The following is a 10,919-nucleotide window of genomic DNA, read 5'->3' as shown; positions in this document are numbered from 1 at the left end:
CCAGGCCAGCGAGCTACCGCTTGAGCCACATCCCCAGCCCTTACTTAACGTCTTTCATGTCTTATTTGCCATCTATTTATCTCCTTTGGTAAAGTATACGTCCAAGTATGTAGGTATGTATTCATTGATTTATGTGGTACAGGGGATTGAACCCAAGGACTCTCTATCTCCCAGCCACATCCCCAGTCCTTTTTATTTTTCATTTTGAGATAGAATCTCATTAAATTGCAAGGCTGCTCTCAAACTTGTGATCCTCTGACTCAGCCTCCAAATTAGCTGGAATTACAGATTGGGGCCATTGTACCCAGCTCAAAATAGTGTTGTTAATTTTTTTATTTTTGCAGTACTGGCTTAAACCCAGAGTCTGACTCATGCTAGGCAGGTGCTCCAATGAGCGATATTCAGGGTTCTCATACCATTGCCCTAAAGAGCAAATTTTGATGACATGCAATTTGTTATTATTATTGCTTTATGGGTTATGTATTTGAAAGTCACATATATTTTTCTCCTGTGCTTCTCTCTAGAGGTATTGTAGCTTTAGGTTTTACATTTAGGTCTAATTTGGGTTGTGACACAATAGGTTTGGTATTTTGAAAGATACCTGGCAGCAGCAAGGAAGGTGTCTGGAGAGTGATAGCCTGGAGGCCTGAAAGGAGTGCCACGTGGCTTACGTGGCTTCTGTTAGGTGATGGTAATGTAGAAAATGCAAAGCAGTTGAAATATTTTGAAGTATTTTCCCAGAGTGGTTGGGAATGTAGTTGAATGGCCTGGAGGTGTCAGGAATGATTCCTGGATTTCTTATGCAAAAAATGGTGGTAACTTGCTTCTAAGATTTTTGCCCTTTAAATTGACCCTCAATGTTTCTCTTTCTTTGTTGGTACTGGAGGTTGAACCCAGAGAGGCTCCACTTCTAAGCTACATCTTCGGTCTTTTTATTTTTATTTTTTGAGATAGAGTCTCACCAAGTTGCTGAGGCTGGTCTGGAACTTGGGATCCCCTTGCCTCTGCCTACCGAGTCTCTGGGAGTACAGAAGTGCACTACTGCGCCCAGCTCAATTATGTTTCTCTTGGGGAAGAGTGTGACTTGAAATTTGTCCACGCAAAGACTGGACAGTTTGTTTTTATCCCTCATATTTTTAAAAAATCGGTGCATTGTAGTGATACATAATAGGATTAGGTGTTACACATTCGTACGTGCACACAACATAACAATATATTTTGGCCAATATCATTCCCCAGTGCTGGACACAGTTTCTAAACTAACACACTTGCGTCAGCTCCTTTCTTGGCCACTTGTGTGGAGTCAATATTGAACCCAGCCCTCACAAGCCCAAAACCTTTGCCTCGCTCAGTACCAGGAAAGGTTCCCAATTCTTTCACATGCAGGGTGCGGACTGCGGGGGGCGCAGGCCCAGACAGCCCGTGCGGGGCTGGCAGCCAGGAGGGAAAGGCGGGTAGTCTCCGCCATTTTGTCCCGCTCGCCAGTCCCTGCTGCGACTACAAGTCCCGTGAACCTCCGCGGCGGCACTTCCTACTCTCACTGTCCGGCCGGCTCCCTCTTCCCCCTCCCCGGGGCCGGCGCCTCTGGCTGCAGCCGGGCGGCCAGAGGCCAGGTAGGATTTCCGGGGGAAACTGGTGTGGAGACTGAGGAGGCGGCGAAGGCGACCCGGGTGAGTTCCGCAAGCAAGAGAAAGTGAGCCGCACGCGCGCAGGGTCAGGCTTCCGGGCGCCTCTCAGGCTCCGGGCACATCCTTGGCTCTGCGAGGGGGTTGCGGTCCCCGCGGGGGGTTACGGCCGGGGTGGCCGCCGCCTCGGGCAGGGCGTGGCGGGCCGGGACCGCCGCCTCCCTTCTCCGCCCTCCCACAACGGTCCGGCCACTGCGTCTCCGCTCGCAGCAGGGCCCGAGCAGGCTGCCCTCTACGCCCCCTAGACACGGTTGAGCCCTTTTGTCTGGGAGGCTTTCTCCCCTTTGTGCGACTGTGAGGAGTCGCGACCGCGGGGAAGCCTGCAGGTACTGACTGAGGCGGATCCCTGGGGATCCGATTACGGTAACAGAATCGGGTCAAAGTCCATTTTTCAAAACCTTCCACCCTCATAACTGCACCCCGGCTAGACTTAGCGGAGCCTTCGGAGCCCGGTAGTTTCTGTAGAAACCTCGAGGTTATTGTATCCAGCTCTTAAGTGTTAGTTCTACGGAGCTTCCGATTACAAATCTGCCGTTTTCATTGGGAGGAAGATGAGTCTATGGGGGGGGGGAAGCGAGCCCCTGAACCCCATCCTGGGAATCTGGGGAGAAATTGAATTTGCTGCGATGCCTGTTGCCCCTATGGTCAGGGGGACCAAAGAACTCTTGCGAATGGCATTGATTCACACACCTCCCGATCTCAGAGAAGACTAAGTGATTTATAGGTAGGGCAATATTTAATATTTGCAAAAAAAAAAAACAAAAAACACTTCATTCGGTCACCCGGATCCTCAGTCCTCTGAAAGACATCCTTACTTATTCTGTTTAAAACAAAAAGTCTAAAGAAAAAGTCCATTAGTAGAACTATCCACTTTATAGAGAAGCCAGAAACCAAGTGGCTTCCAGAAAGCATTTTTTGACTAAGTAAAAGGCATGAAACCATTTTACGGGAGGAGAGGTGGTATGCTCCTATTGGAAATGGTTGAATTGCATGGATTTAGTAAAATTTGGTTACATAGTGGTAGCTTGATGTATGTTCCGTTGAAAGACTGCATCGCTAGATTAAAGCTTTCTTTCGTTTTTTGTTTGTTTTGTTTTGTTTTTTTGGTACTGGGGATTGAACTCAGGGACACCCAGCCACGGAGTCACACCCCCAGCCCTATTTTGTATTAATATTATTTTTTTAATTTAGAGACCGGGTCTCACTGAAGCGCCTCTCTGTTGCTGAGGCTGGCTTTGAACCCATGATTCTCCTGTCTCAGCCTCGGAGCCTCTGGGATTATAGGCGTGCGCACCAGCCAGGCTAATTTAAAACTTTCTAAAGGCAGATAACCCCCTTTGAAAAATAGATTAATACTTCAAGTTCCTTTAATAAAGATAGCCAGGACCCTTTTGCATAAACCAGGGAAGTTTTTTTTTTTCTTCCTTCTTTTCTTTTTTCTTTTTTGCCAGGGGTTTAACCCAGGAGCAATTAACCACTGAACCACATCCCCATTCCTTTTTATTTTTCATTTTGCCACAGAGTCTCCTTAAGTTGCTAGGACCTCACTAAGTTGCTGGGACTGCCCTGGAATTTGCCATCCCGCCTCAGTCTCCCTAGTCTAGGATTACAGGCGTCCGCCACCACACCCTGCAAATCTGGGAAGGTTTTTGAAGTTACGTAGGTTAAATTCTCATCCTACTCAAGTAGGCAAATTAAGCCTTTAGTACTTTATTTGTTTGACATCTCATAACGGAAATTACTTACTCTGAGAATCCCGGATCGAGTTAGTTACTTTGTATAGAAATGGGAGGTCCTTAATGAAGTTGTTCTTCAATTTATTTTTCTTTTTTGTGGTGCTGAGGATATTCTGAAACCAAGGTCTTGTGCATACTAAGGAGGTATTCTACCACTGAGCCACACTCCAAACCCCAGTTGTTCTTCACTTTGTAAAGCAGCAGTGTTTAGGGGTCTTTTTTGTCTTTTTGGATAAACTTTGAAGAAACAGCCATAGAATTGCTCAGTGTTTTAAAAATAAGAAACAGCAGTTGCTACTCACTAGCTCTTATTTAACATGATAAAAAAAATTCTGTCAATGTTATTTTTTAAAATTTTTATTATTTTTTTGTGGTGCTGGGGATTGAACCCAGGGTCTTGTGCATGGGACGCAAGCACACTATCAACTGAACTATATCCCTAGCCCCAATGTTATTTTTTTTTATGTAAATAAAGCTGTTTATATTGCATAGATAAAGAAATTTGGTGAGACAATTCCATTAAAGTAGTTACTTTCAAAATTACCAAAAACATTTTTGAAGATATTCATGGTAATAAAGGAAGGCATTGTAGTTAGCAGGCAATTACATAGTTTTGACTTTGTATATGTGTGTATATAAATATAGTTGATTCAGTATTTACTAAAATACAGAGCATACAGTTATATTTGAATTTCAAAGAACAATACATAATTATATACATATAAGTATGTATACCTTAGGACATATTATAGTAAAGAAAAATAATTATCTGAAATTCAAATTTAATGGGGCTTCGTGTATTTTATCTAGCAATTCTAGTTGTACAGCTACTGGTAATACCAATACAAAAAAAAATATGGAATGCTTCATGAATTTGCTTGTCATCTTTGCACAGGGGCCATGCTAATCTTCTCTGTATCATTCCAATTTTAGTATATGTGCTGCCAAGTGAGCACCCCAATGTTATTTTTTTTAAAAAACAACTTAATTCTCAATACAGTTCTATGAGGTGTAGTTCTCACATTTTACAACTGATAAAATCTGGCTTCTAAAATGTTGAGTGACTTTCCCAAGGTCATACAGGTAATCCAGATGGGAAATAGCTGAGTAAATCTTACTCCAAATCTAATACTAGTACTCTTTCCATTATCTTACATTATTACAGCTACTAATGTTACTACCATAAGTGGCTTTAATTTATTGAAATCTGAATACTGGAGAAAAATAATGAGGATGTTTTGCAGTTAGAGCAAACTGAATCGTAAGGAAGTGGAATTCATAGAACGATAAATGATGTCTTTCTGTAGGTCATAATTGATCATTGGTGCCATTAATTTATCTTACAGTATGATTTGTGTCTAGGTAGAATAACAATTTTATGGACAGCCCTGAGGGCAGAAGGGTAGTTACTCAGTTGTGATTTAAACTTTTTATTGGAAGGTGATTAAAAGGTTTAAGTATGTAGAAAATATAGGTACAGCAGCTTTTGAAATTAACATTGAAGACAAAACTCAAATGCATAGGGAGTCTCAAGAAATTTTTTGTTAATTTTTAAAAAATATTGTTTTGGGCTGGGGATGTGGCTCAAGTGGTAGCGCGCTCGCCTGGCATGCGTGCGGCCCGGGTTCGATCCTTAGCACCACATACAAACAAAGATGTTGTGTCCGCCGATAACTAAAAAATAAATATTAAAATTCTCTCTCTCTCTCTCTCTCTTTAAAAAATAAAATAAATTGCTTAGGGCTTCACTAATTTGCTAAGACTGACTTTGGACTGCGCTCCTCCTGTTTCAGCCTCCAGAGCTGCTGGGATTACAGGGGTACGCCACCACACCCAGTTTATAACCAGCTTTAAAAAAAAAATTGTTTTAGTTGTCAATGGACTTTTATTTTATTTATTTATATGTGGTGCTGAGAATCAAACCCAGGGTCTCACACATGCTAGGCAAGCTCTCTACCACTGAGCCACAACCCCAGGCCCCCCACCCCCCACTTTTTTTAATGGTGCTGGGGTTTGAACCCAGGGCCTTAAGCATAGTAGACAAGCATTCTATCACTTAGGTACACCCCCAGCCCTAATAAAACTTTTAATCAGTTTCAAACCTGTAGTTAAGTCTTGGATTTATGTCAGTACATGCCATGAATATGATACCATAAATAGAAACCTACTTCAACTCCCTTACTTAAATTCTTAGGTAAAATGCATAACATGCCAGTTGAATTGAGTCAATATAATTAGTCTAGCCTTTCTAACTAGTAGAATTCTGTTTTAAATCTCTTTTATTATGCTGTCATAATAGGAAAGAACTTTTCCCTTGTGTTTTTTGTTGTTGGTTACTTTATTTGTAAATCCATCCATGAATAATAAACTGTTATGTTCTAGACCCTGTTATATTCTAGACCCTGAGGACAAATGAGTGAAAACAGAAGTCTATTCCATCTTAGGGTTTACAGACTTATTAGCATTGGGTTGGTAAGAGGGAAGAGTCAAACAGTAAATAAGCAGTTAAAAAAAATCCTCTTGTATTGAATCTGTAGGCTTGAATAGCTCATATTTAAGTTCTTTGAGTCTCCATTTTTCTAATCTCTAACATGGGAATAATGATTCCTGCTCTAACTTGTGGAGTTGTTTTCAGGAGCAAGTAGGATAAGTATTTGGTTGCATTATATGCTTCAAATTCCTGTAGTAAGTTACTTTTACTATTAGAATAGGAACAGAGACATTGGAAGAAGGTTATGTGTAAGGAAAGAGAGAAGTGAATGGATGGATTCTCTGGTCTAAGAAAGTCTGATGTCCCTTGTAAACTTTCACAGAACCCTAGTCACATCTTCACAAAAACTATCATAACTGTGTGTACTTTCCCCCCATAGTATTTATTAAAGAAGACTCTTATTTGTTTTCTATTGTTGCAGTTAACTGCCATAATGTTAGGAATAAGGTCTGTTCACACCCCTTCTTAGCTGCCCTTGGTGCTAGGGACACATCTTTACTACTTAGCACACAGCTCCAGGTATTTCACTGGAATTGTATTCACTCATTCCTGAATAAGTGAATGAGAAATAAAAGTGGGCAAGTACAATTGTGGAGAGTATTAGAAACAAAATGATTCTTTTATTCAGCAGATATTTGTGTTTTACCTGTTGTGTGCTAGGATCAACTTTTAAGATTTGGCAATACAGTGATATGAAGGTATTTTGCCTCTGCCCCCCAAAACTAACTATATTGTAACACATGACAGTGTGTTGAATATTAAATAAAAGTATGTTTTAAAATAGGGACTGAAAGATTCTGCTTTGGTAAACAAGCCATTACAGAGGATGTGGTTTTGGAATATGTTCTTTAGGGGCAAGTAGATTCAGCTTTTCATGGGACAGGGAGCAGTTTGAGCAAAAGAATGGATGTGAAAATGTAAGATACGTGTCTAGGGAAGAATGGGTAACCTGGTATGGTTAGAGTGTATATTAGATCTTTTCTGAGAGAATTTGGATTAGCATGTAGTATTTTTGCTTATCAGTGTGCCATACCTCTATTTTATTTCTTTCATCTCATCCCTGTGGTAGTAGGGATCCAACCTGGGGCCATTGAGCTACATCCCTAGTCCCCACACCTCTATTTTATAGAGCTGATTCATGTCTTTTCTTAGTGGTAGCAGAAGCACCACATTTAAGTAGGAGGAGGTGGTCAATGTTATTTCTTCAAAGGGAAAATGAGTTTCATTTTTATATTGTACTCTTTTTTTTTTTTTTAAAGAGAGAGTGAGAGAGAGAGAGAATTTTTTTAATATTTATTTATTTTTTTAGTTTTTGGCGGATACAACATCTTTGTTTGTATGTGGTGCTGAGGATCGAACCCGGGCCGCACGCATGCCAGGCGAGCGCGCTACCGCTTGAGCCACATCCCCAGCCCCTTATATTGTACTCTTAAGTACTTTAGATGTTGATTATTTGTGCTTAAAAGTAAAAAAGTACTACGTTTCTTTCTTTTTCTTTTTTTTTTTTTTGGTACTGAGGATTGAACGCAGGGGCACTCGACCACTGAGCCACAGCCCTATTTTGTATTTTATTTAGAGACAAGGTCTCACTGAGTTACTTAGTGCCTCAGAGTTGCTGAGGCTGGCTTTGAACTAGCAATTCTCCTGTCTGAGCCTCCCCAGCCTCTACAGGCATACACCACAACAAATATTACTTTTTTTTTTTTTAATGGCTGTATTTTCTTTAAAAAAATTTTTTTTAGATGTAGATGGACTCAATACCTTTATTTTATTTATTTTTAATTTTATGTGTTGCCAGGGATCAAACCCAGTGCCTCATGCATGCTATAGGCAAGCGCTCTACCACTGAGTGACAACCCAGGCCCAAGTATTACTTTTTTGAACAGACAAAAACAATAACAACAAAAAAACCATAAAATGCTACTGAAAGAGCACAATTGTAAATCTTTGTTGAAAGTGAAGTTTTTTGTTTGTTTGTTTTTTAAAATAAACTTTATTTTTTGGTACTGCTCAGTGGCACATGCCTGCAATCCCAGTAACTGGAGAGGTTGCAACAGTAGGATCATAAATTTGAGACCAGCTTGGGCAGTTTTTTTTTTTTTTTTTTTAATTGTAGTTGGACACAATACTTTTATTTTATTTATTTATTTTTATGTGGTGCTGAGGATCGAACCCAGGGCCTGACACGTGCTAGGTGAGCGCTCTACCACTGAGCCACAACACCCCCCCCCCCAAAGTGAAGTTTTGAGGTGAAACTGGATTCACTGCTTCTGTGGACCGGTGGGGGTCTGTTTAAGGTTGCAGGCTTCTGCAGCCCAGAAAGTGTTGCAGCTCTTAATGGTGGGCTATGCCTTCCAATGTTGCAGCAGACTCCAGGAACTCATTGCCAATTTCTTATTTCAGGGATCTTGTCCAATGAATTTGAAGAATGAAATCCACCACTAGGATGAGTGAGTTTAAGAGTAGGATTTATTGAAGAACAGGAGCAGAATACTTGCATTGCAACAGGGGAACCATAGTAGGTTTTCTCCATTAGTGTTCTAGTCTAGAGGCTTATGTAGCACTTGGTTTACATAGCAGTTGGTTCACTGCTGTTGATTCAAACCTATACTAATTAGGGTTTGAAAGAAATACCAATGCTATTTTTTTGGTCCAAATTCATGTTAATTACTTAGAAATGTACTAACACTATTGGTCAATTTTTAAGTCCCAACTTTAATTCAAGCCTGCCCCACTTCCATTTTCTCATGGCCGGTCGGGCAACGGGAGGTTGAAGTCGGTTGAGGTCGTTGGATTGCGTGGAGTGTGCAGTGGGCAGTGGGCATTCAGGCTGGGCTGCTGGGTGGTGGCGGATGGGTTGGCTTCCACTCACCTCAGGTCTGCGCCGCCCTGGCAGACTCGGCATGGCAGCCTGTGCTTGCTGCTTGTGCTTTAACCCATTCCAGCTGCCATTCTCCCGCTTCACTGCTCCGCCGCTGCTTCTCTGCAGGGACCAGTAGGCTGGCTGTGCTGCTTGGCAGCCGGGAAGCCATTTCAGTGTTTCTTTTTCTTTGTGGTAGGTAAAAATAAGTTAAGGTCTTTATGAACACTGGTTCTATTTGTAGCTGTAAACTGCTAGTTTTAACAAAAATAGTTCAGAAATAGAAAAGAAGGTTATTTTAGGGAATTGTAAAGGTTTTCTAAGGCTTTCCAAACTTTTAGTCTAAAGAGTAAATTCTGGTCTGGGGCTGTAACTCAGTGGTAGAGTGCTTGCCTAGCGCATAGAAGGCCCTTGGTTCATTATCCAGCTCTTAAAAAAAGGGTAGATTCTCTGGTGACAGATAATAAAGATACACATAAGTTATGGTGTTTATTCCTTATATTATAGTAGCATCTAAATTGGCTGTTTTATTTTTAAATAAGTATTAACACAGCTTGGTGGCGTGAATTTATAGTCCCAGCACTTTTTTTTTTGCATTGGGGATTGAACCTAGGAATACTTTACTGTTGAACTGTACCTCTACACTAGAGTCCTTTTAATTTTTTTTATTTTGAGACGCAGATATTGCCAAGTTGCTGAGGCTGGCCCTCCTCCTGTTTCAGTCTCCTGAATTGCTGGGCTTATTGGTGTGTAGCACCATGCCAGGCTGGTTCTGGCACTTGGGAGGCCAAGGCAGAAGGATCACCAGGATTTCAAGACCATACTGGCAACATCTTTTTTCTCAAAAAAATAATGAGATTCTCATTGAGAATTATTATTACTAATCTCTCTTGAAGCCACAAGGACACAGATTAAGTTATTCTGCAATATTATTTTGGGGGGGCCAAATGATTGATCATTTTCCTGTGAGTGATTGATACTTGAAACCAACTTGTACTGATTTATCTACTGAGAGATAATCTGAGTTCTTTTGTCCAGTAAATGTTTGTTCTTTGGTTTATTTTGTTTTTTGTTTTCTTGTAGTGCTGGGAATCAAACCTAGGGCCTCATGCATGCTAGGCAAGATCTCTACCACTGAACTATGTCCCTAACCCTTGTTCTCTGATTTTTGCCTGACTTATTCAGTTTTCTCGGGAGGGATACGATTGAAGAACAGGTGGGATTGGTGGCGTACACCTGTAATCCCATTGATCTGGGAGGCTGAGGCAGGGGGATCACCAGTTTAAAGCCAGCCTCAGCAGTTGAGTCAGTTACTAGTGAGTCACTTAGCAACTCAGTGAGACTCTGTCTCTCTATATAAAATACAAAAAAAGGTCTGGGGATGTTGCCCAGTGGTTAAGCACTCCTGGGTTCAATCCCTAATACAAAAACAAAAACAAAAACCTGAAGAACATGAATTTACTGTTACAGAAGTAACATAGAAAGGAAAAGGAAAGATAGAAGGATAATCTCATACTCAATGGTTTCCATTTTGGTTGACTCATTTTGTATCTTTATTGCTTGAGGCCATCTTGGGACAGAATAAAGTTAAATACAGAATGAAGGCTGTTTATTAGGATGATCAAGACAGTGGAACTACAGCTGTGGCTGTGGCTCAGTTGTAGCTCACTTGCCTGGCATGTGAGAGGCACTGGGTTTGATTCTCAGCACCGCATATAAATAAATAAAATAAAGATCTACCAACAACTAAAAAAAAAAAAAAATATATATATATATATACACACACACACATACATATACATATATAACATACACCATTTTTCCACTTTTTAAAATTTTTTTTCTAATTTCATTTTTGCTTTTAATATGGGAAGTTTTTAATTTGTAGTACATGTTTCTGCATTGCTTTCACTGAATTGACCTAGCCACAGTTCCACATTACCAAAGTTGAACATATGATATATGTGAAGACCTCTGCTAACTATGGGAAGAGGATAAAATGTATCTTAAAGTTCTAACATTTCTCTTAACCCCACCTAGAGTATGGCTACCATTAGCCACAGTAGTATGTGTTAGATGAGCTGTAGACCAAGGTACTTGCTGGGATGTTCCCTTCCCCCCCTACTCTTTTTTTTTTTTTTTTTAAG

General features: G+C 40.7%; 1 protein-coding gene and 1 non-coding gene across 2 annotated transcripts in view; one reads left to right on the top strand and one right to left on the bottom strand.

Annotated features, from left to right (window-relative positions):
* Nucleotides 1-1,530: 1,530 nt before the first annotated feature.
* Nucleotides 1,531-10,919, top strand: part of Phactr4 (phosphatase and actin regulator 4) — a 98,165-nt gene continuing 88,776 nt past the window's right edge. Inside the window, exon 1 of the mRNA XM_015485404.2 lies at nt 1,531-1,670. The gene's annotated coding sequence lies outside the window, so the exon portion shown is untranslated. The remainder of the gene's footprint in view (nt 1,671-10,919) is intronic.
* On the bottom strand, nt 4,272-4,377 carry LOC125610438. The gene has a single exon (XR_007340457.1). It is a non-coding gene; the product is annotated as a U6 spliceosomal RNA (small nuclear RNA).

The sequence above is a fragment of the Marmota marmota genome, unplaced genomic scaffold (assembly GCF_001458135.2).
Source record: "Marmota marmota marmota unplaced genomic scaffold, marMar, whole genome shotgun sequence".
Lineage (NCBI taxonomy): Eukaryota > Metazoa > Chordata > Mammalia > Rodentia > Sciuridae > Marmota > Marmota marmota.
Note: the sequence above shows the minus strand (reverse complement) of the source record. Positions and strands in the feature narration are given on the sequence as shown.